Here is a 25,469-nt window from a genome sequence, read left to right on the forward strand (position 1 = left end):
TCACTAAATCATATTCTAGCAATGAAAGTTTTATGCACTTGAACAGAATCTTTTCATTCATGGCACCCTAAGTAATGGTAAACCACTGTATTAGTTAGGGTTTCTATTGTTCTGTAGATACACCATGACCACAGCAACTCTTACAAAGGAAAACATTTAATTGAGGTGGCAGCTTTCAGTTCAGAGGTTCGGTCCATTATGATCATGTTAGGGAGCTTGGTGGCATACAGGCAGACATGTTGCTGGCTACATCTTGATCAGAAGGCAACAGGAAGTGGATTCAGTATAACACTGAGTGAAGCTTGAGCATATATGAGACCTCATGGCCCACCTCCACAGTGATGCACTTTGTCAACAAGGCCACACCTCCCTATAGGCCTACTCCCTTTGGGGGCCATTTTCTTTCAAACCACTACAACCACTGTTCTCCTCTATGTTTCTATGAGACTGGATTTTTAGATTCCACAAATAAGTGAAATCAGACCATATAACCAAGTAATGGAAATCAATGTGACAAGGAGACATCTGAATTCCTTGGTCCACTTTAGTATTGCCCAGGATTTCCAAAAGTCAAAATATGGGAGCAACTTAAGTATCCATCAACAGAGGACTGGATAAAGAGGTGTATATACTCACAAAGGAATACTCAAACACCTTTAAAAGGCAGGAAATTCATCATTTGAAAAAACAGGACTAGAGGAAAGGAGAATATAAGCAGACCAGTAACAAGGTAAGAATTAATTTTTGTAAGATTAATCTGGCAAAGGATTGGAGAATGGATTAGAAGACACAGGCTGAGGTATAATGAGTGTTAGAACACTGACCATTACATGAACACCATAGCACATGCACACACACATACACACACAAAGAAATGAAAATCTACCATGTTCCTTGGCCTTGGCAGAAGCTAACTTATAGCTGTAAGCTATAAGCTGACTTATTTTTTTCTTACACAAGATCTCTCACCTCTCTCCTTTTTCCAAGCCTTGGCCAGCTGTGTCTAAGAGTCACAACAATACCTTACATAAAATACCGAAATTGCTCAGCAGTCTGGGCACCACCACTGCTCAAGCATCCATTACCTCCAAAGCCTTGTGGGTATTGCTTTCACTACAACAAATCTACCTCTATGATGTAAAACCTCTCCTGGTACCAAAATGGCAAGACAGTCTTTGCCAAAGAGGACTATGCCTTCTTCTTCCTCTTAAACACATGTGGTATCAATGGGTATGTTAGTGTGTGTAACAGGAATCTTATTACCAGAAGCAGAGCCTGAGACAGGGGACCTGCCTACTGATAAAATACTCCTAGAAGAGTGGAAATGGGTTAGGTAGGATGAGTCTAGAGAGGAAACTTCATAAAGATATAACTTTAGCTAAAGGTCAGCTTCAGGTTGGTCTGTTACAGTCTACTCCACAATTTTCACCCAGAATTTTCCCTCCCTTAAAGCAAGGGACATTCTCCTATAGTTCCATTTCACTGCATCATTAACAAATGCCTGCTTTGCTTGGACAGACTGTAGGTACATAACTGCTAAGACAAAGCAGCCATCACTTGGATGAATGCAATACGCTGCAGGAGAAAGCAGCTGCATTAGCAGACAATGCTCTCAGTAGCTGGGAACTGGGTTCACTAGGTAGATAAAGGAGGTCAGAGTGGGACACCAGCCCACTCTCTCTGTGGGTTTTAGTGGCATTCTGCTGCAGCCCAGGTTGTAACACTTAATGGGGGGAAACTTCCTTCCTGTGTTCACTTCCAACACTCCTGCTTTCTAGAAAGAGCCAAGAAGCAAATGAGAAGAGCATATGGTAAAAATTCAGGGTGACCCTTCTACCTAGCAACAAGGACAGCTGGTGGTAAGCTGTGTCCCACACGGTAGCAAGAAGGAGAAGCATGGGGTCAAAGGAAATGCAGGCTGTCTACAAGCACCCTGTGGGTATAGCACATGGTAAACCTGATAGAGTATAGGGAGAACCCTCATTTCCACTCCTCTTGTGACCTAATTATATTCCCCTTGGCTTTGCAGCTTTCCTCACTAACCTGACTCTCCTCTGCTTCCCTTTGAATTTAAACCAGTATATGTCTTGCTTTGGCCAAGAAAATATGGCAGAAATGCCAATTCCCTCATTCTGGGATTTGTGTCTCAAGAGGCTTTGTGTGTCCTGCCTGATCTCTTAAACTTCTGCCATCATCATGAAGAAACCAAACCCAGACTAGATCAGTAGAGAATGAAAGACACATGGAGGGAGTCAGATGTTCCCACCAAAGTCATTCTAGATCAGCCAACAGCTGGCCAACCAACCTGAAGATTAGCAAACCGCCCCAGCCTAAACCATCCATCACTTAACTCCCCTCCAGCTGATTCAACACAATAACCACTAGTTCGTGCTCTCTACTATGATTTGTGATTGTTTTATAATTTCTATACTTATTACAGTAAGTTAGCAGCAGTAAATGTTTATTGTATTCAATGTCCCCAAATAGACACAGCACTGTACCACCTTGGAAAAGCTGGCCTAACACAGGCAAAAAGGATCAAGTTTATTCTCCGCTCCCACTCCCAGGAGCATACTCACACAAGAGCTCCCAAAAAAACTGATAATCATGAAGTGATATTGCTGATAGACATGTGCAAAATGTTGCTTATTCTCACAGTCCAGAATACCTGAGTTCTGGCATGAATCCCATTGGACAGAGGATCCTCTACCAAAGTAGAGATAAAATGGCAGGAGGCACAGGTAGCCGTTAGCATGCACAAAGCATGATGTTTTGTCTTCTCTCACTATGCAAGTGTTCCAAGCCAGTCCCTTCTCCCTCTCCCTCTCTCTCTCTCCATTCCCTCCATATCTGGCAACCAAAGACAATTAAGTGGAAAGGCACTTAAAATCTGGAGCCTCTGAAGCATTCTTTATGTCGCGTTCAATCTTGCTAGTTTCATGGGCCCATTTTTAATTTCATCTGGCAGCCACAACAGGAGACAAGGAAGGTAAATCAGAGAGTTACATTTTATGGGGCCTTTGAGGCCACAGCTATAAGTAATTCCTGGGGCTTTTTATTTATTCTCCTACTGTAGGCAATTTAGTTTTTTCTTGGACTCTTTCCTCCTGTTGCATTCTGCAGCACCCCCTCCCTCGCCTGTTTCCAACTCTGTTGTTTCTGAGAAGCTGAAACTAGTTAAAATACAAACAGGGTACACCCCGCCTCACTTCAGTTGAATTAGCTGCTAAGCCCTCATTTGCCGGCTGTGCCCATCCAGCTTCCAACTGAGGCTGTTTGAAAGGAAAATTTCTCACAGTAAGAGATGATTTTTCTACCCAATGCCCTACCCTGCATGATAATTCGTGAGCATCGGGCCATCCTCTTTAGGTTGTGCTCTTCCTTTCATATGAAATTCATACCAGGAGGGAAGACAACTTTGCCTTCTCTGTGTACTGTGGGGTCTTGAACACACCAGGCAAGTGTTCTGTCGCTAAGCTACAGCCTGCTTGAGCTCTTGCCTTTCTTTCTTTCTTCCTTCCTTCCTTCCTTTCTTTCTTTCTTTCTTTCTTTCTTTCTTTCTTTCTTTCTTTCTTTCTTTTAGCACTATATGATGGTAACTCCAAACAATCAAGACAACTCATGGAAACAGCAAGTGGATAGTTAGTGGCAACACACTGTGGCTTTGAATCTGTGAATGTCAAAACTACACACCCATCCTTTGGATCAAGTCTACCCCTGCCTCTGTCCCCACCTATCCTTGAAGAGCTGGCCTTGCAGAGATCCTGCCTGTCTTTGGCTATGTTGTTTCATCCACTCAGTTTTGCTTTGGGTCTCAGAACCACACCAGATACTCACAGAACATCTGTATAACCCAGGCTCTTGGAAAAATCTTTCCTATGTTTGTGCACATACACAAACATGCACCAGCACAGGCATAAAGGCTGAAGCCTTTAACCTATTGCTATATGCACCCAGCAGGCATTAGAAAGCAGGAGGAGAGCCTGAAGTAGAGGCTTGCTGGGCTGAAGCATGAACGCACAGATGCACTCCTCTCCCTAGGCTGGCCCAGCCTGGACACTGGAGCTGCCTAGTCCTCTTCCTTTTATTCTTGCCTTCTCTTTCTAGTCACTCACTCTGGCCTAAGACACTGAAGTGTAACTTGTGTGGACAGGGACCTCTTTGCAAACATCAGTTGAATTGTGTGTCCCATGGCTCAGATCCTCACTGAAGGTCTACACACAGATGTCTTTCACACAATGGCAGGAATGCTGTTGCCTTATTCCCTGCACGTCTACTGACCCCACTTCTCTCCAGACTTCTGTGTTCTTGGTTTGCTTAGAGCTCTATTTGACAGCTGCCGGGATTCTTCGATGCCCAGTCACAGTGGATGCACTGGCTCGGTGGAATGGAAATGTGTTCTGCAGCGAAGGATGGCCTTGCACTTCCAACACTCCTGCTTCTACTTCCTAAACACTGGGACTGGAGGAGTGTGCTGGAGACGGAAGCCAGGGTCCTGTATGTGTCAGATGGGTGCTCTAGTGAAGGGCTAAAGGCACAAGCCAGCCTTAAGAAAGATGGTTCTCTCAGCACCTAGGTCTACACAGGACGTAACTTCCCTCACACCACATGACGGAAGTTTTATAGACTAAAATCCGTCTGAACAATAAAAAGAGTCTCCAGTGTCCATCTGCCCTAGTTTAGAATCAAACTATCTACCCCAGAGCCATAGAACTCCCCTGCTCTGGCCAGTTCCTCTCAAGTGAGAAAGCATAATGACTATTTTACTACGTGTTTTAGCACCAATTGAATGAGAGACTTTTATAAAAGGGCATAAAGTAAAACTAGCAGAAAAAATACTAAAAACAATAATTTGTTACTGTTGTGGTTGTATGGTAAATCTAAATTAGAATAGTTAAATTATGCCAGATGTGGTGGCTCCCACCTCTAACCCTCCACTCAGGACACTGAAGCCAGCAGGCTACTGAGTTTGAGGCAAGCATAGGCTATATGATCAGTTTCTGGCCAAGCCTGAACTACAGAATAAGACCAGGAGCCCAAAAAGGAGAGAAGTGGGAAGCAGAAAGAAGTGGAAGGGAGGAAGGGAGGGAGGGAGAGAAGGAGGGAGGGGGGAGAGGAGGGAGGAAGTGAGGGAGGGAGGGGGGAGAGAGGAGGGAGGAAGTGAGGGAGGGAGGGGGGAGAGGGGGAGAGGAGGGAGGAAGTGAGGGAGAGAGGAGGGAGGAAGTGAGGGAGAGAGGGGGAGAGGAGGGAGGAAGGGAGGGAGGGAGGGGGTAGAGGAGGGAGGAAGTGAGGGAGGGAGGGGGGAGAGGGGGAGAGGAGGGAGGAAGTGAGGGAGGGAGGGGGGAGAGGGGGAGAGGAGGGAGGAAGTGAGGGAGAGAGGGGGAGAGGAGGGAGGGAGGGGGGAGAGAGGAGGGAGGAAGTGAGGGAGAGAGGGGGAGAGGAAGTGAGGGAGGGAGGGGGGAGAAAGTGAGGGAGGGAGGGGGGAGAGGAGGGAGGAAGGGAGGGAGAGAGGGGGAGAGGAGGGAGGGAGGGGGGAGAGAGGAGGGAGGAAGTGAGGGAGAGAGGGGGAGAGGAGGGAGGAAGTGAGGGAGGGAGGGGGGAGAAAGTGAGGGAGGGAGGGGGGAGAGGAGGGAGGAAGGGAGGGAGGGAGGGAGGGGGGAAAGAGGAGGGAGGCAGGCACGCAGGTAGACAAGACTATCCCTAACCATAAAACTCAATAGTTTAAATAGACATTTACATCCATCCATGACATATGACAACTGGACACACATTCCTTTGGGTAAAAGATGCCTGACTGTGTGCTCCCGATCCATCAATAGCACTGAAGTGACTCAGGACCATTCTGTGGGACTTAGACTCCCGAATTCAGAACTGGGATTTTGTCTCCTGTGCTCTCGTTCTAGGGTTCTGGAGTGAGTGCAACGCTGGCTTTTGAAAAATCATTTGGAAGACTTTCTTTAGCCTCCGCTTGAGAACCATTTAAATAGCTCTGAGTTTCTGCTCTGTGGAGGCTGAAAGAATTCACTCACAGGGAAGCCGTCTGTGCCTGGCACTGCTTGGAGGGAGAAGTCTCACAGACCGTGGAAACCTTGCTGTTAGCGCATGCCGAGTCTTACACTGGCGCTTTCCAGTTTAAATTTAGTAATTTGTATTTTCCACACCCCAAAATAGAAAAAAAAATCCACTTCAAGGTCATTTGAAGAGACTTTCGTAAATATTCCTTTGAAGTTCTCAGCATCTCCTGTGTGTTGGTGGCTGACTCTGGCTTTCAGTTCTGTGCTCCAGATCATCCACCCACTTCTTAATTATTTTGTCTTGACCAGGCCAGCTCTGGTGGCCTGCTTTGTTTCCCTTCATCAGCCAAACAAGTTTGGGGCTTACTTGCTTATTCAGCTACTTTCCTATGTTCTGAGAAGCCCACTTCCATATTTAAAGGTTTCTTTATGTGTTTCTCAAAGTTATGTGCTCTGTTTCTTGATACCTTCTTGATTTAAAGACTGAACATTCATTTTAATGTTTTGTTGGTTATTAATATAATAAGAATGTATGTTTCACATGACTTTTTACTCTCAGTCTTATTACATATTATTATGTTTAAGATAATAAAATATCTATTTCATCACCTTTGAGCTGGAAATTCTGAGAGACATTTTTAATTTTCAGGTAGCATTTCCATTTGTTTTGGAGGCTTGTGCATACATTGATTGTATCACACAGTAGGTTTCATTTCGACATTTCTGTATGGATACCTTACCTCTCATTCCTGTCTCCTCTCTCTCTTCCCCACAATTGCTACTGCTTCCCTGCCTGTCCTCTTCTGCCTTTGTGTCTCCTTTAAACACAGATTCCAAAGAGAAGGGAAAATATACACCTTTTGTCTTTCTGAGTCTGACTTACTTAGAATAGCAGCATGGTCCTCACTTCCATCCTGCAAACAGCACAGCAGGGTCCTTCTTTACAGCTGGCAATATTCCATTGGTGGAGGTCCCATATTTTCTTTGTCTTACCCATTAAAGGGCACCAAGATTGATTTTGGAATTGGGCTATTGTAAATAGTCTCATGATAAATGTGGGTCAGCAGCTAAGCTCATTTTAATTTTAATTTTTTTTTTTTTGAGCTGAGAATCGAACCCAGGGCCTTGTGTTTGCTAGGCAAGCACTCTACCACCGAGCTAAATCCCCAACCCCTCATTTTAATTTTTATTACCATCTGGTTAAAGAGAAAACCTTGTCATTCTCAAACAAGAAATTTATTTAGGATAGGCTAATTACATGTGTGTGTGTGTGTGTGTGCGTGTGTGATGGGTGTAAATGGACACTCCTGTCCCCATGCATTGTAGAAAACTTTGTAGAATTGCTTCTGTCCTTCCACTTTTACCTGGGTTTTAGGAATTGAACTCAGGTTGTCAGCCATGAGCTGCAAGCACCTCTAACTACTGAGCCATCTCACCAGGCCCAGACTAACTATATTTCTACAGTTAGTACATCAAACATACTTGCCCTATTATTCGAAATCCACAGAACTTGTTTACAGATCTCACAATACTGTTTACTTGCATTTTATTAGTGCCTAGAGGGAGGAAATTTTCTCCCACCCTGATGCTTTTCTGAGTTTCTTCTCAATTTCCTATAGTTTGAACTGTGGTTTGGAATGTTATTAATTCAGTGCATAAACTTATGTGTTGTATCAGGAAAATGCCTGTCTGCCTCATATCTGCCTCTCCTTTTCCCTTGATTCTACACATAGCTGGAATCGGGCTTAGAAGACCCTACGCTCTAGCACGTGTTAGACTCTCATTAGAACAAACTGAGAAGCACTCAGTTATGAATATAATTTCATAAAAGAGGCTTTGAAACAGGCCCAAAGAGTGAGAGGCCCTGGTCCTTTGTGACTTCACTACACATCTGCTTCTGGCACAAAGATTGTCATTCCCATCCATCTTCCTGTCATGGACACATCACTTTCCTCACGCTCTTACCTAATCATTGACCAGCGAAGTCATCGTGCTTACTTTGACAGAGCATGACTCCCAGTGTGGAGTAGACCAGGACCTTTCACAGAAGCCCAACCCAGATTCAGTCTTGAGCTTCTGTGTTCTTAGGACTCAGTGCCTACATTCTCTGTGAAGTCTGAGAGGAATCTCCCCCCGATTCCAGAACTGTCCACACTGTCCATATTGAACACTTTCAAAACTACATCTCTCAACAGAAAGCTTAGACTGTGTGCTGGTGGCTTTTCAGTCCCTAGCTCTCAAGCCAGTTCCCTCAACTGAGTTTGAGACCAGTCTATTCAGCTCTTTCTTTGACATAGCCTCTGGGCTTTTGTCAGTCCTAACTCAATTTCCTACAGCCCTTCATAATCCCTAAACAATCTTCAGTACTCTCCTCATCTATGCTTGAGCCTTGCTATTCCACATGCAGCCATCAAACCTGGAGCCAAGTGGATTTTACTACTCAGTCAGCTAGCTACCTTATCTCACCAGGAAAGCACTCCAGGCTCCCATCTGGAGCCGCTCTTTTCACAATGTTCTGCCCCTATCTGCTTCCCATTTGCAAGTCAGGAAAACTTCGATATGACAATACCCCTTTTTTGAAGAGCCCCGCCCCCAATTCCACGCACCTCCAACTCTCCTGTGAAGAGGACTAATTCCACAGTATGCTACAACAGACCACTGTAGCCTGACTGTTTACCAAATCAGTCTCTATTAATCCTGTCTCACTCAATACCAGACAAATTTCATTATGTCCAACTCACTTCTGCCTCTTCCACCAGGAGTTTTGCGTGTGACCTCCCCTCCTGTGCCCTTCAGTTTTGTATACACATTGTGTCAGTATGCATATGTTGGCCACCATCCTGCAGTCTCACTCTCTTCCCTTGTGCCTTTTGTATTAAACACAGTGGTGCCTATAACAAGTTCTAAACTTATTTTTTTTTAAGTCTAATCTCAGAGTGTTTGTCATCTTGAAACAGGTGTATACAAGTAGCCTGGAAAAGCCAGTACAAGCTAGAGTCAGCCCTCATGACATTATGGTGCATAAGGCATCCCTAAATATCCACTTGCAGAATAAACAACCCTCTGCTGAGTTCACCCATGTAAAAAGATGGATTGGCAAAATAATTTCCTTCCTAACTGCTTCTACTAGCTCCTGCAGTCTTATTATTTGATTTTGAAATATATATATATATTATTATTACAAAAACACATTTACATTGTGTATTATCTTTTCTGAGTATAATTTGTGACATTGGTACGCAGATTTTAGACTCCATTCAAATCCATTATTTTAGACTTACCTGTGCTTGACTGACTTGAACCCTTTTTTGCAATAAAAAGGGGAAGAGTGCATGTAGAAGGCCAGTGTCACAATGTTGTCACCCAGCAGCCTGTGATGGTGGGAATGGGGAAGGAGACTTGTCTTTTGTGTATGTGTGTGTGGTTTTTCTCATGCAAATGTGACTCTGAACAACCATGTTTGCTCACCACACAATCATTTTTCCCATTGTTTCCTATAATTGGAGAAGAAACCACTAGGGTGAGCTTGACTATGGGGACACCTCTGGTCTACAGAGATAGAAGGCAACCTACCTTTCTCCATTTGGCAAACATCAACACATCACATGCCTAAATTGAGACCTTTGTTTCAAGGCACACAATTTTGTCTTTGTAATTGCTGAGTCATTTCCTATGTTAAATCAATTTTTCTTCCCAGAAAAAGATGCCAAAATGTGGACTGAACAGTTGTGCTTTCAAATGGCCTCTCCTCATCACCCTACCATTTCACACTCAAAAACAAATGCTTTCTCAGCCACCATGTTTCCCAGATATTAAGTCTGACCTGCAATTGCTCAATACCACCTGTAAACTACTGATGGAAGATTTGATGGTGCCTCATTCTAGCTTATCTCCGACATTGATAGAATATATTATAGACCACTTACCACTTAAGAGGAGACTCACCTTCTCAGTATTATTTTTAAATACTTAATTTCTAAATGATATGTTTATGTGGTTAGCAAGTTGTGCACATGAATGCAGGTGCCCTCAAAAGCCTGAAGAGGGCATCAGATCTCCCAGAGATAGAGTTACAGGTGTTTGTGAGCTGCCCAACTTGGGTGCCAGGAACTGAACTCAGGTCCTCTCTAAGAGCAGTATGTGCTCTTAAAAGCTGAGCCATCTTTCCAGCCTTCCTTTTTCAATATTATTAATTAAATCTTTATGGTTGGTTTCATTTGATCATGAGTAAAATACTAAGCTTACTGAAGGTATAGAGGAGTCATGGTTTAGCAAAGAGAAAGGAAAATTTAAAGGCAGACAGACTTGAGTAACTTTATTTCTCTTCCATACTTTAGCTGTGTGGCTTTGGGCAAGAGATTTCTCTCTCTGATCCACACAGAGATTAAAGAGATTTTTTTAACACAGCTATCTGGGTGCTTGGAAGGATTATATGAGACATGTAAAGCACCTGCCCCAGCTCCTGATGTTCTCATTAGTAAGAGAGTGACCTTCTTTCTCTCTCTCTAGTTGCGCTCTCCTTCCAGATAGCTCAGCTGATGAATGGCGGAGCTGTTAGGAGATGTATTTTATAAGGCTTTGGGATGGTCCTTTGAGGTTTGCAGAGGGCAGAATCTCATAGATACTCCTAAATTCATGTCACATGAGCTGGAACAGAAGAGAAAATGCTCCTTTATCCTACTTCCCCAGAGGTAAGTCCAGGGAACCCTGTCCTGTGCTGTGGAGCCTGTTGGTCAATAACGACTTACGTTTGCATATCTCACTGCATACACAGCAAATTATCTAATTCCGAGAAGCATTCTATACCCACTTTTGAAAGTTAGAAATCTGTAATTCAGAGAGGTTAAGAATTGCACAATTAAGAGGTTCAGGGCTCAGGTGCAAACTAGACACTGGTACAGCTATCCTCTCCCATAAACTTCGGAACCCACAAGCTAATATATTTGTTACTTTTCTTGTTACTCTAACAAAATACCCAGAGAGGAAAGATTTTTTTGGACTCTGGTTTTAGAGGGTTCTGCCATCCTGCTTGGCCACACCCACTTGAGCAGAAGAACATAGAGAGGACAGCTGCTCACAACACAGCAGACAGAAGCAGAGAAAGGGAGGGTGCCGTCACTCAACTAACTCTGTCTTTTCCTCTCTTTCATTCTGCTCAGTCCCCTAGTCCAGGGGCTGGATGGAGCCACTATATTCTGTATCTGTCTTCCCTCTGAGAAAATGCTCTCTGGAAATACCCTCACACTTGCATCTTCTTGGACGTGTTCCTTGGCAATCCACTGGATAATTCCAAGTCCGTTCAAGCTGACAGTGAAGATTAGATTCTGAATGTGTATATGCCAGCCGTCGTTTTGGACAAAGCTCGTTTCCAGAAAGCTCTGTCATTCTCTCATTACCAGTATCTTTCACCTGTATGTTGGGTAAGTCTCACTCCAGCAGAGGATGAGCAGTCTGGCTTGAGGGAGCTCAGCCAGTGGTCCACACTCACCTACCAGCACATAGAACTGTTTTCCTCTTAAGAAAACCCACCTTACAACCTGAGAGCTTTCTTTAGCAGTGACTGCAGCATGGGAGGGACCCAAGTAAACAGAAGAGGATGGGAGTCACAGAAACTTAAGATATTCCAGAAACCCAAAGCACCCACAGCCTAAAGGTACCAACCTACTCCCTTGACAGACGCCACCACACAAGAACTGTGCTTTGAATTATAAAAAACAAAAACAGATCGTTGGTTAAATTACTCTGACTATTTCTGTAAGGAAACAATTACACCTAATTGCAGGCAGGGCTGAGGTGTTGCTTTCCTGGTAAAACCAAGGGGACAGGCGTAAGTTCAAGATCTCATTAGCCAGCTTCTCCTTGGCTTCTAAATATACCCGATGTGCTTCCTGCTGGCTTTTTACCACGGGATTGATTTGAAGCCAGGAAGGTCTTCATAAGGACTTGCTAAAATAAAACTCTACTCTGGGGGTTTCTTTCCGTGTGTGACTTTTGGAATTGTGCTGAGATGTATAAAATAGAAGAAAGTGGCAAGTACTGAAGTGCTGCTGGGGCGGGGCACACCCTCAGCCCAGCACCTGAAGGCAGAGAAAAGACTGTTTCTATTTGTGAGGCATCTACATCTCAAGAGATAGTTTAAATAGTTGACATGCCTGCCCAAAGTTCCAGTCCAATTCTGTTTCTGAACTTTCAGTTTTCAAATTCAATGTTTGTTTATGGTTTTTAAATATAGAGTTTTATAGGGTTGCTTTATATATTTGTTTGTTTGTTTGTTTGTTTGTTTATTGGGACAAGGTTGCTTGTAGCTCAGGCTGGTCTAGAACTTACCACGATGCTGAGGATGGACTTTAATTCTTGATCAACCTGCTTCTACCTCCTGAGTGATGGTGATTATAGGTGTTTCACTACCCTATCTGGTTATTCGATGCTGGGATTACACCCAGGGCTTTGTACACACCAGTCTAGACCTCTACTGACTCAGTTACATGTCCAGTCCTAGTTATAGGAATTTTAATCCAATTTTTGAAATAGTAGCCTGCAAGAGAGGTACTTATATCTGTGAGAAAATCCTTAGAAAGCAGTGCACGCCTTTAATCCCAGAACTCAGGAGGCAGAGGCAGGTAGAGCTCTATGAGTTCAAATCCAGCCTGGTCTACAGAGAAAGTTCCAGGTCATCCATGGTTGGTGGTGGTTAGTGAGAGAGAGAGGTAGGAGAACAAACCAACCATATCTGAGGAAGAGCGATCCTGTCACAAATTGGGCAGCATAGGAACACCAGAAACACAGGCATGTTCAGATTTCACAAAGGAAGAGAACACTGTCCTGTAATAGACAGAACTGTGGAGACTGACTGTACACCAATCCACACATATAAAAAATGATGGCACTAGACCAACTCAGGCAGTAAAAAAACAAATCCATGGTGACCCTGTTGTCCCTCTCCTTGGTTTTTATTTGTTCATAACCTGCATTGTCTTTATTTACTGTTTGCCTTTAATTTCACTGCTGCTGTTTAAGTCCTCATTTCTCTAGTTTTTATCTCAGATGCCCTGTTTCTAGTGACAAGCTCTGCTCTAGGAAGGCCCAACAGGAGTAGGCTGTGCAGTCTCAGAGGGAGCATGGCCATGGAATGTCAGCTACAGAGGGAAGACTACAGAAGCCCCGGCAGTGTGGATTCCATGCAGGGGTGGGGCCTGGGCATAACCTGAGGGAAGGAAATCATTGGTAGGGGCAGTTCCTGAACACCAACCAGCTGGAAAAAATAGTGGCTTCAGAGGATGGGTATCTGATGCTACAGATGGAGAAAGGCCCTTTCTGTCCACTGAATGCAAGGGCAGCTGGAGATCCTGAAGGGGTCTCAGTAGCCAAGAACCCTAGTATGGAAGCAGGCCTTGACCTTTGAAATCAGTGTTGACTCAGACTTCCCACCACCATAAGATGGGTGGGTGAGAGGAAAGGCCTAGTCACAAAGGGGATAAGGGCATCCAGGCCACACCATCCCTTCTTTTTTTTTTCTCTCCTTTTTTATTTATTATATTTGTGTTTTAATTTTACACATCAGCCATGGGTTCCCCTGTCCTCCCCCTCCCATCCCCATCCCCACCTTCCCCCCAGCCCCTCACCTCCATTCCCAACTCCTCCAGGGCCAAGACTCTCCTGGGGATTCAATTCAACCTGGTGGATTCAGTACAGGCAGGTCTAGTCCCCTCCTTCCAGGCTGAGCAAAGTGTCCCTGTGTAAGCCCAAGGTTCCAAACAGCCAGCTCATGCACTAAGGACAGGTCTGGGTCCCACTGCCTGGGTGCCTCCCAAACAGTTCAAGCTATTCAATTGTCTCACTTATCCAGAGGGCCTGATCCAGTTGGGGGCTCCACAGCTTTTGGTTCATAATTCTTGTGTTTCCATTAGTTTGGTTATTTCTTAAAATAGTGAGCAGTGGATAGAATGTTCCCCTGGGAAAACTCAGGGTTCAGGCCCCAAGGTTTAGCTGACTTCTTGAAGACTTTGACAGGAGCACATCAAGAGAGCTGAGGTTTATAAACCGTCATGTCTTCAAGTGAACAAGGTGGGAGACAGGTACCCTGCTTTCTTCTGACTCTGTGATAGACAACTAAATATGAAGATGTTTGTGATTTTAACTGAAGCCTAGTAACATTAGAAGAGATACATTCACTGCCTGAGCTTGTTACTGAATGCAAAGGCTAGTGGTAAACACAAAAGCTTTCTTGGAGGTTCTCCACATCCAGAGCTTAGCCACATGTGTCATCATGCCATATGAATGCAGTTATAGATGCAACTACACAGAACTGATCAATGAGGAGCTGTGGAAATGTTAGCATTGTCTGCACATCTTTTTGTTTAGAGCTTCACCAAAGAAAGAGAAGAAGATGGAGGTCATGGACTAAAGGAGAAAGAAGCCAACAGCTTGGACAGTAGCTGTGCAGGACCTCTGGTGTTGGTTACCAGATTCTGGGACTGAAATTAAACCAATCTTTTGAGAGTATTTCATTCCCAATGATTTGATGGTTTGGGTTGCCCCAAATAAGAAATCATCTCCAGCTGCTAGAAGCCCCCTCAAATTCACACCCTTAGAAAAGTCTTCCTCCCTAACTCCCCTCCTAGAAGTGGCTAAGCAAGTGATGCCCACGGTATTTCCACACACAGCCATGAGTCTCTGACATCCAGTCATCCTGATACATTAGCTGTTTGACCATCTTTACCATTCCCCCTTTGCACTGTGATCATTACCACTTCTTCCTCCAGACAGGAGTCAACACATGCAAACATGATTCACAGACTGCCAAAATCAAAGAGCATTGCAGTTGCCTGTGAAGTAATCAAGTCCAAAGACCCTGAAGTCTCAATCTAGCAACCAATGGGTTTTCTCATGCCCTTACTCTAGAGAACTGGGTTAGTTACTTTTCTCACCGATGTGAGTAAATGCCTGACAAATGCAGCTTAAGGGAGGGAGGCTTTTTTGTGGCTCATGGTTTGAAGGGTTAAAGTCCAGCATGGTGGGAAAGGCATGGTGACAGATGGCTTTGCAGTGCAGGGAGCAAGGGTGAGCTTCCTCACATCTCAAGTGATCAGGAAGCAAAGAAAAAGGAATTACAGTTTTCTCCTGACTCCAACCTTTTGCTCTTTTCATTGATCTTGAGATCACAGCCCACGGGATGGTGCCACCACACTCAGGGTAGACATTCCCTTCTGTTGATCCTCTCATAAAGGGAGCTCCAGACACACTCAAGGGTATGCCTTATCAAATAATAGCTGATCTTAATCCAGACAAGTTTAAAGTTGACCACCACAAGTACAAAGGACCTTATTCTTTGGTGGACATCACAGAAATATACCTAAGGTGAGTGCCCAGCTCACCCTTTGCTCACTCTTTCTGGGACATTTTTTCGTTTGTTTTTTGAGATTCATCTAAGTACTTGACATCCTTCTTCACCACAATTCTATCACCTAGCCCCCTGGTAATCCTTGAGAACTTTCTAGTAGTTTGGTTATTTTATTGCCAAATCAAATATAGTGAATAAGCTATCCTTTTCCTTCTTAAATGCTTTGTGTGGGAGGTATGTATGTGAGTGTGTGTGCACATGTGTACATGTGTGTGCATGTGGAGGTCAGAGGCCACTGTCAAGAATCTTTCTGGATCACTCTCCACTCTATTTTCTGAAACAGTCTCTCACTGAACCTGGGGCTCATCCCATTCAGCAAGACCGGCTGATCAGTGAGCTCAGGGGATCCCTAGGTCTCCACTTATCCAGTACTAGGATTACAGACAATTTATTTGAGTACTCTCCAGATTTACTGTCTCAGTTGTCTCCTATCCCAAAGAGCCTTTTTCTTGGCATGGTTATAACTATTGGCTAGCATAAACCAGCATAAAAACGCTTCTCTGTGTTGGTACTATGTCTTCTGACTAAGCATTGTTTCTGACTAAAAAAAAACAATATGTTCTGATTGGAACATGAAGACCATGTAATATAAGACACCCAATCCCTGCTTATCCCACACACACCTCTCTAGCTGGTAAGGTGAAATTCCCTAGATGTGACAAAGGCCATCATATGGGTGTAATCAGTTAAATGAGCCTTATTGGTGGGGTGTTTTCTCAGGTGGGAACCAGAGGAGGAGACTGGAGGGAACTGGAGCATCAGAGCCAGCAAGCCTGAGCAGATGGAAGAAAGCTCACTCTGAGAAATGCAGGCAGGCCCTAGAAGTCAGGAGCAGCCCTCAGCTGACAGCCACCAAGATGCATGCTAGTCCCTTAACCTCAGGAACTGAGCTGTGCCAAGAACAGAAAGGAACCTAGAAACATCCAGGTCCAGATAAAGATTCGGTCATCCTCAGCCCCATGCCAGCCAGAGAGAAGAAAGCAGCCATGACCTGCAGTGTGGTCTGATCCCTAGAGCTGAGAGATACTGAAAGAGAATCAGTCAGCTTCAGTGATCATGAGAACACAATTCACAGAAAAAAATAAAATAAAACTAATCTATCATCTACCACTTTTCTCATTTTCCCTTATATATCAAAAGTGTGTTTTAATTTTTTTGATTCATTTGAAGACCTTTGTCAATTTCTGGTTCCCAGAAATTTGAATACATATATCAAAGTGACTTTTGTTTTTGTATTATCTGAGTGGGGAATCTGAACACCCCACACATTGGTTGATCTTTTGATCGATCATATTCTGGCAAGCATGCAACTACATGTTTTCTGCCCCCACTGACTTTACCTTCCCCCAAATACACATTTAGTAAATTTTATGATTCTAACAGGTCAAAACACTAAAACTTGCTCCTACTCTTCTTCCTGGGTGTTTCCAGTCATTTTCCTTCTGTAGGCCTGGTTTCTCCTGTCCCCTCCTCAATTGTTGCAGTTGTCTGGTAAGCCCATTGTCCTATGTTCTGGTCAGATGACATAGTCGTTAGTTCTGAATTTTCTCTTTTGTAAATGTTTGTGCTTTCCTGTATTTTCCTAAATCCCCAGTCTCTTTATCTAGTATTTTCTTTTTCCTTGGAAACTGTCACCTACTGCTATGATCATGATTTAAAAGTCCTTATTTCCTCATGAGCATGGTGGCACACCCCTTTGATTCTAGCACTTGAGAGGCAGAGGTAGGTGGATCTCTGTGAGTTTGAGGCCAGCCTGATATGTACAGAGCAACTTGTAGGATAGCCAGACTCCAAAAGGTGACTGTCTAAAAAGATTTTTTTCCATACTTATTTCCTAAATGTTCTCTGACTATAGTTCACTATAGACTTGATTTTTCTGTTTGTTGAGTGATTATCTCCTAATAAAATCTGATTGCCCTTTAATCCTTGAGTCTATCAGTATAATACAAACATTTCTACTAAAATTGAACACCCACTAAAACCAAACACAACTATGCCATTGAGTTTCAGACGAATAGACACTGTGGAAGAACTCATGGTCTCAGCCATAGCACTATCCCAGAACAGTCACAAAACCTCAGGCTTAAAGTTGGTTGTGACCCTGCACCTTTTTGTTCCTTGAGTTCCTGAGTCTTGGTGAGCTCCATAGTAACATAAGGCTGTCAGGTTTATTCATGCTGTGAAGCTAAGTAAAACATCTGGCCTTGTTCAAGGTACAGAGTAAATGCTCAAAGGACAACATTCTTTCTTCTTCCAGAGCCTGGTGTGTGTATGTGTGTGTGTGTGTGTGTGTGTGTGTGTGTGTGTGTGTGTGTGTGTGTGTGTGGTGTGTGTGTGTGTGTGTGTATGTGTGTGTGTATATGTGCGTGTGTGTGTGTGTGTGTGTGTTGTGTGTTTCATCCAATTGTAAATCAAAACCCAGAGCCATTCTCCCTAGCATAGTGCAAACTCTTAGAAGAGACCCTATTTCATTTCTCCATAATCACTTTCATATTTCCACAGTAGAATTTTTTCCATCACTAGTGAAAATTCAAGGTCCATAAGATAGGTCAATGAAAGGTTAAACACCGAGAGTAGATGTTAGTTCATCTTTTACTTCTGAAATAGATCCAAGCATTATATAACAAGTTTAGTATTCTTGACAAAGTGAGTGTCCCATGTTAGATCATCTCAAGTAGCATCCAACTTAGGATATGCTATGCTGTGCCCCCTATACTTCCATCAAAATGTGAGTGATGGAATTCCATAGAACTATGTATCTTATGCACCAGGCCAGGTCTTAACAATTCTCTTCCAGATATGAGAAAATAAATGGCTAGGGGGGACTAGAGTACATGCAAGTGAGCTATACTCCCAATTGCACACTGCTTAAATTACCTGGATTCAACAGAAACAGTCCTTCCTGTCCTGTGCGATGCTGACAATATTTTCCCAGATCCCTGAGGTCATCTTTCCTTTAGGATACTGTAGTCAAGCTTTAATTCACTGCTTTCATTTTAATTAAAGCCTCTGTCACCTATTGACTCTGCAAATTCTTTTGAAAGTACCAGATGAGACAGAAAGTTCATTACGTTCAAATCAATTCCCAGTCTGGTTGTGCTTCTTCACAGGCAGTGGGCTGAGCCATATGGGTCTCCTGCAACTCTGCACAGAGGATGCTGATTGTCAAACACTTCACAGAGCCTGAGGCTGCCCAGAGGTCTTGGCCATATTCCTTGTGTTCCATATAGTTTTCAACTCTTCCTGGACTACACTGCCCTCCCTACAGCAGAAACCATATTGAAGCAGTCAGGTAATTCTCCTTCAAGCAAGAACCTTGAACTTGAAACTTTCTAATACTTGACCTGGCTCTACACCATTCATAAACTTACATAAAACTAAAGCTCACAGAAGATGTTGAAATTACCATGTTTCACCTCCTCTTTTTCAGAATTATTTAAAAAAAATAGAGAAATAATTCTGATGAGCCCTTCTGAGAAACAGTCTGTCATCAGAGAACTCTTGGGCTTCTATTATTTTATATGTGATGTCTCTGTTCACAGAGGAGGTAGCCAAGGTTCTAGGATGTATATAATATGGCTTCATTGTTAGGCTGGGCAGATGGCTCCATTGTGAAAAAATTTACCAGGCAAGCATGAAGAACAAAGTTCATATCCCCAGAATCTACATAAAAAGCTGGGTGAGTGTGGTGACCCACCTGTAATTCTAATGGTGTAAATACAGAGACAAGGGATCCCAGAGCATGATAATGAGCCAACTAGCCTTACTGACAAGCTCTGAGTTCAATTGAGAGTCCTTCCTAAATGAATAAGGTAGAGAGCAACTGAAGAAGACTCATGACATCAACCTTGGGCCTACACACACACACACACACACACACACACACACACACACACACACACACCTATTTGAACATATATAGACACATGCACAGAACACACATATATTAAAAGTATCCATTGTCCACTGAGTGTCATGATCACGAACTAAGCCCCTCCATTCTATCCTAACTGTTTTTCACATTTTTTTCTGAACAGAAGGAAGCACCATTTTCTCATTTAATTTGGAAGACAACAAATAAAATCATACCTCAGTGCATTCTTCTGGAATGGGATTCCTTTATTTCCCCCAGGCTTATGTTTATTTAAAGCTTCATTAAACTGAAGCCTTGGTGAGCCAAGACCAGATGGACCAAACCAACAAAGAAGTTGAAACAGAACTAGATAACACACTGTCTGTGAGGCCACTTGTTCTTCAACAGGGTAGTGGAAAGCCTTGGCTCTGAGGGTGCCTGGGGCTCTCTGCCTGACCCTGGATGCCCTAAGCCTACCAAGGAATCATGGCAGATCTGAAGCCATGGGTAGGTTATATGCATGAGGCTGAAGGCAACCTGCATGTAAGTTTCTGTTCCAAGAGACACTATCCTTCATTCCTCCCAAATTTATGCTCAATGGTTCTAGCAAACACAACCTGACTATGGGATTGAATAAAGGCCAATGAAATGTTGTCTCTGAATTATTGATTTCTATGTTCAATGATTAAAACAGTTTTAATTTTTTGATGTGTACAAATGTGTCTATTAAATAAATGCTTTAATTTTGAGTAATACTTTATACCTTTAAAGAATTTTCTTATGTAGCCAATTCTTTTTTACTTTTCATCTTTACACTAACACAGTGTGATTAAAAAAGAGATTTATCATTATATATTCATAGGTAAGGAATATGAAAGTAAAAAGTAATAGAATGACTTACAGAAAGTCACATGATTAACAGGTAGGTGCTAAGAATTAAAGCCTCATACTCAACCTCTTTGTATGGTGTTTATTTCATGGTGGTGTATTTGTACACACCTCAAAAGCATTCCATGTCTGTAGCTACAGTATCTACCACTGGATGAAAGTGGATCCATTGCACACTCAGCATAAAAAGCTAGATTGTATTTGTACACACCTCAGAAGCATTCCATGTCTGTAGCTACAGTTTCTACCACTGGATGAAAGTGGATCCTTTGCACACTCATGATGAAAGCTAGATGTCAGCCCTAACTAAAACCTTACTCCAAGCAATGATGAGGTTTAGCTTATATGAAGGGTATCTCTTCCCATGAATCCAGAATGGAAGGTAGCACAGTAGCCATGTGTAAAGTGCCAGAAAAATGAGTTTATACATGTTCTCAAGCACTCTAAATTCTTTAATCAATAGTCTACACTCTTGAATCATCTCACACAGGACTTGATACCTCTACAGTTGTAAAACTTGGGAGAAATTCGTTCTTGTTCCCAAATATTATACGCTTGTATGTTAGTGTGTGTATTCTTTTGTGAGAGCTTTTGGGCATGTGTGTCTATGGAGGAAGAGTTCAGAGGTCAACATCAGGTTTCTTCTTCAACCACTCTTAACCTTATTTTTTTTTTTTATTCATGGTCTCTCACTGATCCCAGAGCTCACTTACTCAGCTAGGCTGACGGACAGAGAGCTTCAGGAATCTTGCTGACTCTGTCTCCCCAGCCCTGGGATAATAGATGCTGTTGCAGAGGTGCTACAGATGTGAACTCAGGTCCTCATGCTTGCACAACAAACACTGTACACACTAAGCCTTCTCCCTATTCCCTTCCCCTGACGATTTTATCGTGCATTCTCAACATGCTAGATCAACCACTGTGCATCACAAAGAGATCGTTCAGTATAACCTTATTTGACAAATAGGTTCAAGTGAACTTTTAGATTTAAGATGGTCCCACAATCTGTTTCTGAATTCTCTCTTCTCTGATGGTCTGGTCACACACTTAAATATTGAACTATATCCACAGAGAAGATGACTTCCAGGTACCTGAATGTCAACTTCTGATTCCCTGAATTCCCACTCTCCTGCTACTTCCACTTTCTTGTCTCCTGGCTCCATCCCTTCTGGTGCTCTTTCACTCTGTCTAGGGTTCCAGGACACTAATTTCATAAGGTTAATGGAAATGAGATTTTCTCATTCTCTCCCTCTCCCAATGCTCTATCATATAAAAAAAAGTCAGTCATCAATCATATTTTTTCCCAAATGATGAATATCATGGATGTGGGAAAACACAAAACAGAGATTCTTCTTAGTGACCTCACCCAGGCCTAGGATGGCCTTTGCTCCCCTCTCAATATACTCAGCAACAATAGCAGCTCCTGGGAATAGTAAGCTCAGAAAGTGGAACATCTACAAAAAGATCAACTGGCAAAAATGCAAAATATTCTAGATACTATGCTACAAATTTTCACCTGCAAATCATATCTACTGCTTATATAAATCAAAATTTACAGGTGGGCAAATGAAGCTACATAGAAACTAAATCATTCTGTACTTAGAGTTAATGAATTTTCGATACAGAATCCTTTACATTTTATTTCTTCTTTATAATTTCATACATGAATACAATGTTTTTAGATTTTACTTTCCCTCCAGCTCTTCCCAGAAACCCTCCAGCACTCTCTCCCAACCTCACCCCACTTCCCCTCATCCTCTCCTTTTTGCTGTTTATAACCCACTAAGTCCACTAGTGCAGCAGCCCCAGCTGTGGGTCCAGCTAGTCATTCTTGATGCTTCCCTACTTGCCCCACATCTTCATCGTTGTCAGGGAGTCTTATGTACTTGGTGTTTCAGTGCTTTCCCTTGATGTTGTTTCTTCCTTTCATGGAAAAGGATGCCATGACCATCACAGGGAGTAAAGAAATACTGAGGCAAACAACCACAGCAAAAACAAACAAGAAGATAATTCATTTAATGAAATAAAAATCCTTGCTAATGTCCGCTCAAGTATTCCTGAGATTTCAACTTCTCTTACCTGAAATCCACACACATGGCTTGCACCACAGTTAAGATGTGGACTTATAACATCCATAGGGACAACAAATGTTCCCCCAAAGTTCTGAAGTATCTTTGTGGTACATGCAAAGGCCTCTGTGATGTTACAAGCAGGAAATGTCTATTCTTATAGCCCAGCAGAATTCCACTATGCTGGGCCCAAGAGATGTCTCAACAGGTAAAGAGATTTTGCTGCCTGGTGATTGCAGTTTGGTCTCAAGTCTCACATGATAGAGGATAAAACTGACTCTTGCAAGTTGTCCTCTAACCTTCACATGTGTGCCATGGCACAGACGGGCACAGACGTGCACAGACACACACACACACACACACACACACACACACACACACACACACATGCTAAATAAATGTAATTTTACAAAAAGAATTTCACTGTACATACAAATCTCATTTATTCATTCATGAGACTCAGGGTACTTTGTAACAACACTGATGAAACCGGAGAACACTGGGTTAAGTGAACTAAATCGGGCATAAAAAGACTAACCCCATATAACATCATTCATAGGTAAACTCCCCAAAAAGATGATGCTGCAGGGTAGTTATGAGAGGTGGGAGTGTAGGAAGGAGGGTTGGTAAAGGTAGATGTTACTAAATTATGATTAATAGTATTGTTCTATTACACATAGGGTGACTACTGAAACATAATCAATTGCAAGTAGTGAAAACTACAAAAAAGGATTATAAATCTATTCATGATAACAAATATTTGAGGAGATGTTTTTAGCCTGATTTGAACGCTACATTATTCATACACATATTCAACATTAGATAGCATGTCATCAGTATATGCAGCTATGGAGATCAATTACATTTTGTAAGGTAAAAATTAATAACAAAAAATCTCCATGAGAAAGAACACTCCTTCTTCTAACACTTTAGTTACTGGTATCAATTTAATCCTGCAGCTTTAATTAAGACTCTCATAGCCTATTGATCCATGCAGTATGAGATTTGCCTTAGAGGCAGAGGTATCATATGCCAGATAAACCAGAGTAAGTAGGGGTCAGGAGACTCAGAGGACTCCAGCTTCCTCCAGTCAATGTGGTAAGGGGCAGAAGCAGGAACTGTGAGAGGGGAGGGTGTGCCTGCCAACTTTCTCAGGGCTCTTATTCATGCATGAGCATCCCAGTCTGACCGCCTTTCTGTCTTTGGGTATCTCCTGTGGAGACAATATATAGCTGGCCCTGGTAGAGTGTGACTGGACAGTGGCTGCAGGGCTTCCCCAGAAAGACCTGTTGGCAAACAGTCCTAGTTATGGGAATCAGACTCTCAGTTGAGTTCTTTTGAAACTGCTATTTTGACCAGGTTCTTTGTACCAGTAATGTCACGACCACCAAAATTACCAACATATCATCCTTACAAAATTCTGTTCCCAAACATGTCAGCCTAGAACAATGTGCAAGGACATGAATATTCTAGATTCAGAGCCCACCAAGGAGCAGAATGTCTGGTTCTTGAATGAAAGCATGAAGGAGAGATATCAGCACCAAAGGCAGCTTCTGTCCAGTATAATGCATGCCCATGCCCCAAGAGACACACTTTTCAGCATCCTTACTCTCGGGGAAGCACCTGGCTCCACTGCATTGTCTATTGAGGCCATCAACACCTATGCCACAATATTGGAAAGAGTCAGCCCTGGGGGAAATATTACTGAGGTATACAACTAATGCCCCTGAGAGAGCTAAGCCCTCCATGGTTGAAGAAAAATAAAACTAGACAATTGTGCCTGAAGAACTGCTTATATAATAAGGAAAAGAGAGACTGGAAGGAAAGAGGGGGCAAGGGCAATGAAGCTATTTACTTGGGTACCTGTGTAACAGCAGCATTAACAATTTAGTACCCAGGAGACAGCCCTGTGAGTTAGCCCCTGGCACAACTTCCATTTCTCATGTATAACACTGAGTCTCCGGGAGATGAAGTAGTGACTCATTGTCACTCAAGTGAACCTCGGCATTTCACTATAATACCAGCACTCCAAACTAACCTGAAAATAACAAAGAGAAAAGAAGGAACAAAGGGCAAGGACAAAGTCTCAGGTTTAAATGTTGGGATTTTGTTATTGGGGCATGGTAAAGAGAACACTAGTACAAAACTCTAAAAGGTAGAAAAGATCATCTCCAGCCTCCTTTTCTCCCTTGCGACCTCATTATCCAATTCTCTTCTCTTCAGGGACAAACATTAATATCCTCCATTTCCTGCATTCCCTCCCAGGTATAGCATTTACTTTACTTCTCAATGCTAAGTGTAAGCATTGATCTTTCTCCTCCACAGTGGAAAACCAAGACTCATCCTGACAACTCCCTGATTTTATTTCTTCCCACCCATCCATCTACACCAAATCCTAGAAAACTTATCTCTAAGGAAATAGCTCAAATCTGTCCACCTCTCCACACCTTACCTCCACTCCCATGGTCCACACTGATACCTTCTGGTTAGCCTGATCCAATGCCTCCTGACCTTGCAACATCCACACTTACATGTTTCAAGTGTTACACACTCTATAAGCAGAGATAAATTTTCCAACGGGATTTTTTTTCTTCATGGTAGTCACTTGCTCATAGTGTTTAAAAGCTCTATGATTGCTTTCCGAGTAGAAATTGGCAAGCACTCTGCAGCCTTCCTAAGACTCTCAGCCCCTCTCCACCCCTTCTTGCTGCCCTGCCCAATCCCTTTAGTTTCTCCTAGATCTTTCAATGTTTTATTGTACCGCAGAGTAATCATTTGTTGTCCCATCTGCCTGAACTCTGCTTCAGCATCTCCCATGCTGCCTTGGATTTCAGGAGAGTGAGACTCAAAGACCTCCTAGGATGGAACTGACAGTGACTGAAGGGCCGCCACGAGGAGTCAGCTCTATGGAGTTCAGACCACATGCTTGGTCTTTATTAGATTCCAGCCATTGCCCTGTCTCCTCATCAGTGACTGGAAACCTCACTCTGGTAAAAGTGAGGTGCTACAGGAAGGTTTGAAAATGAGGAAGGGCTCAGTTAGCCATGCTCTAGAGAGCAAATCCTTCTTGTAGCCAGTCCATGAAGGAGTTTTTTTTTTAAGTGTATTTTTAAAGGGTTGTAAAGAATAAGATGAGGAAGAACTGAAAGAGGAAAAGGAAGACGTGGAAAGGAAGAGAAAAAAGAAGAGAAATAGGAGAAATAAGCAAATGGGAGGAGGGGAAGAAAGGGAAGGTGGGAAGGAGA

The sequence above is a fragment of the Onychomys torridus genome, chromosome 7 (assembly GCF_903995425.1).
Source record: "Onychomys torridus chromosome 7, mOncTor1.1, whole genome shotgun sequence".
In the NCBI taxonomy this organism is placed as follows: domain Eukaryota; kingdom Metazoa; phylum Chordata; class Mammalia; order Rodentia; family Cricetidae; genus Onychomys; species Onychomys torridus.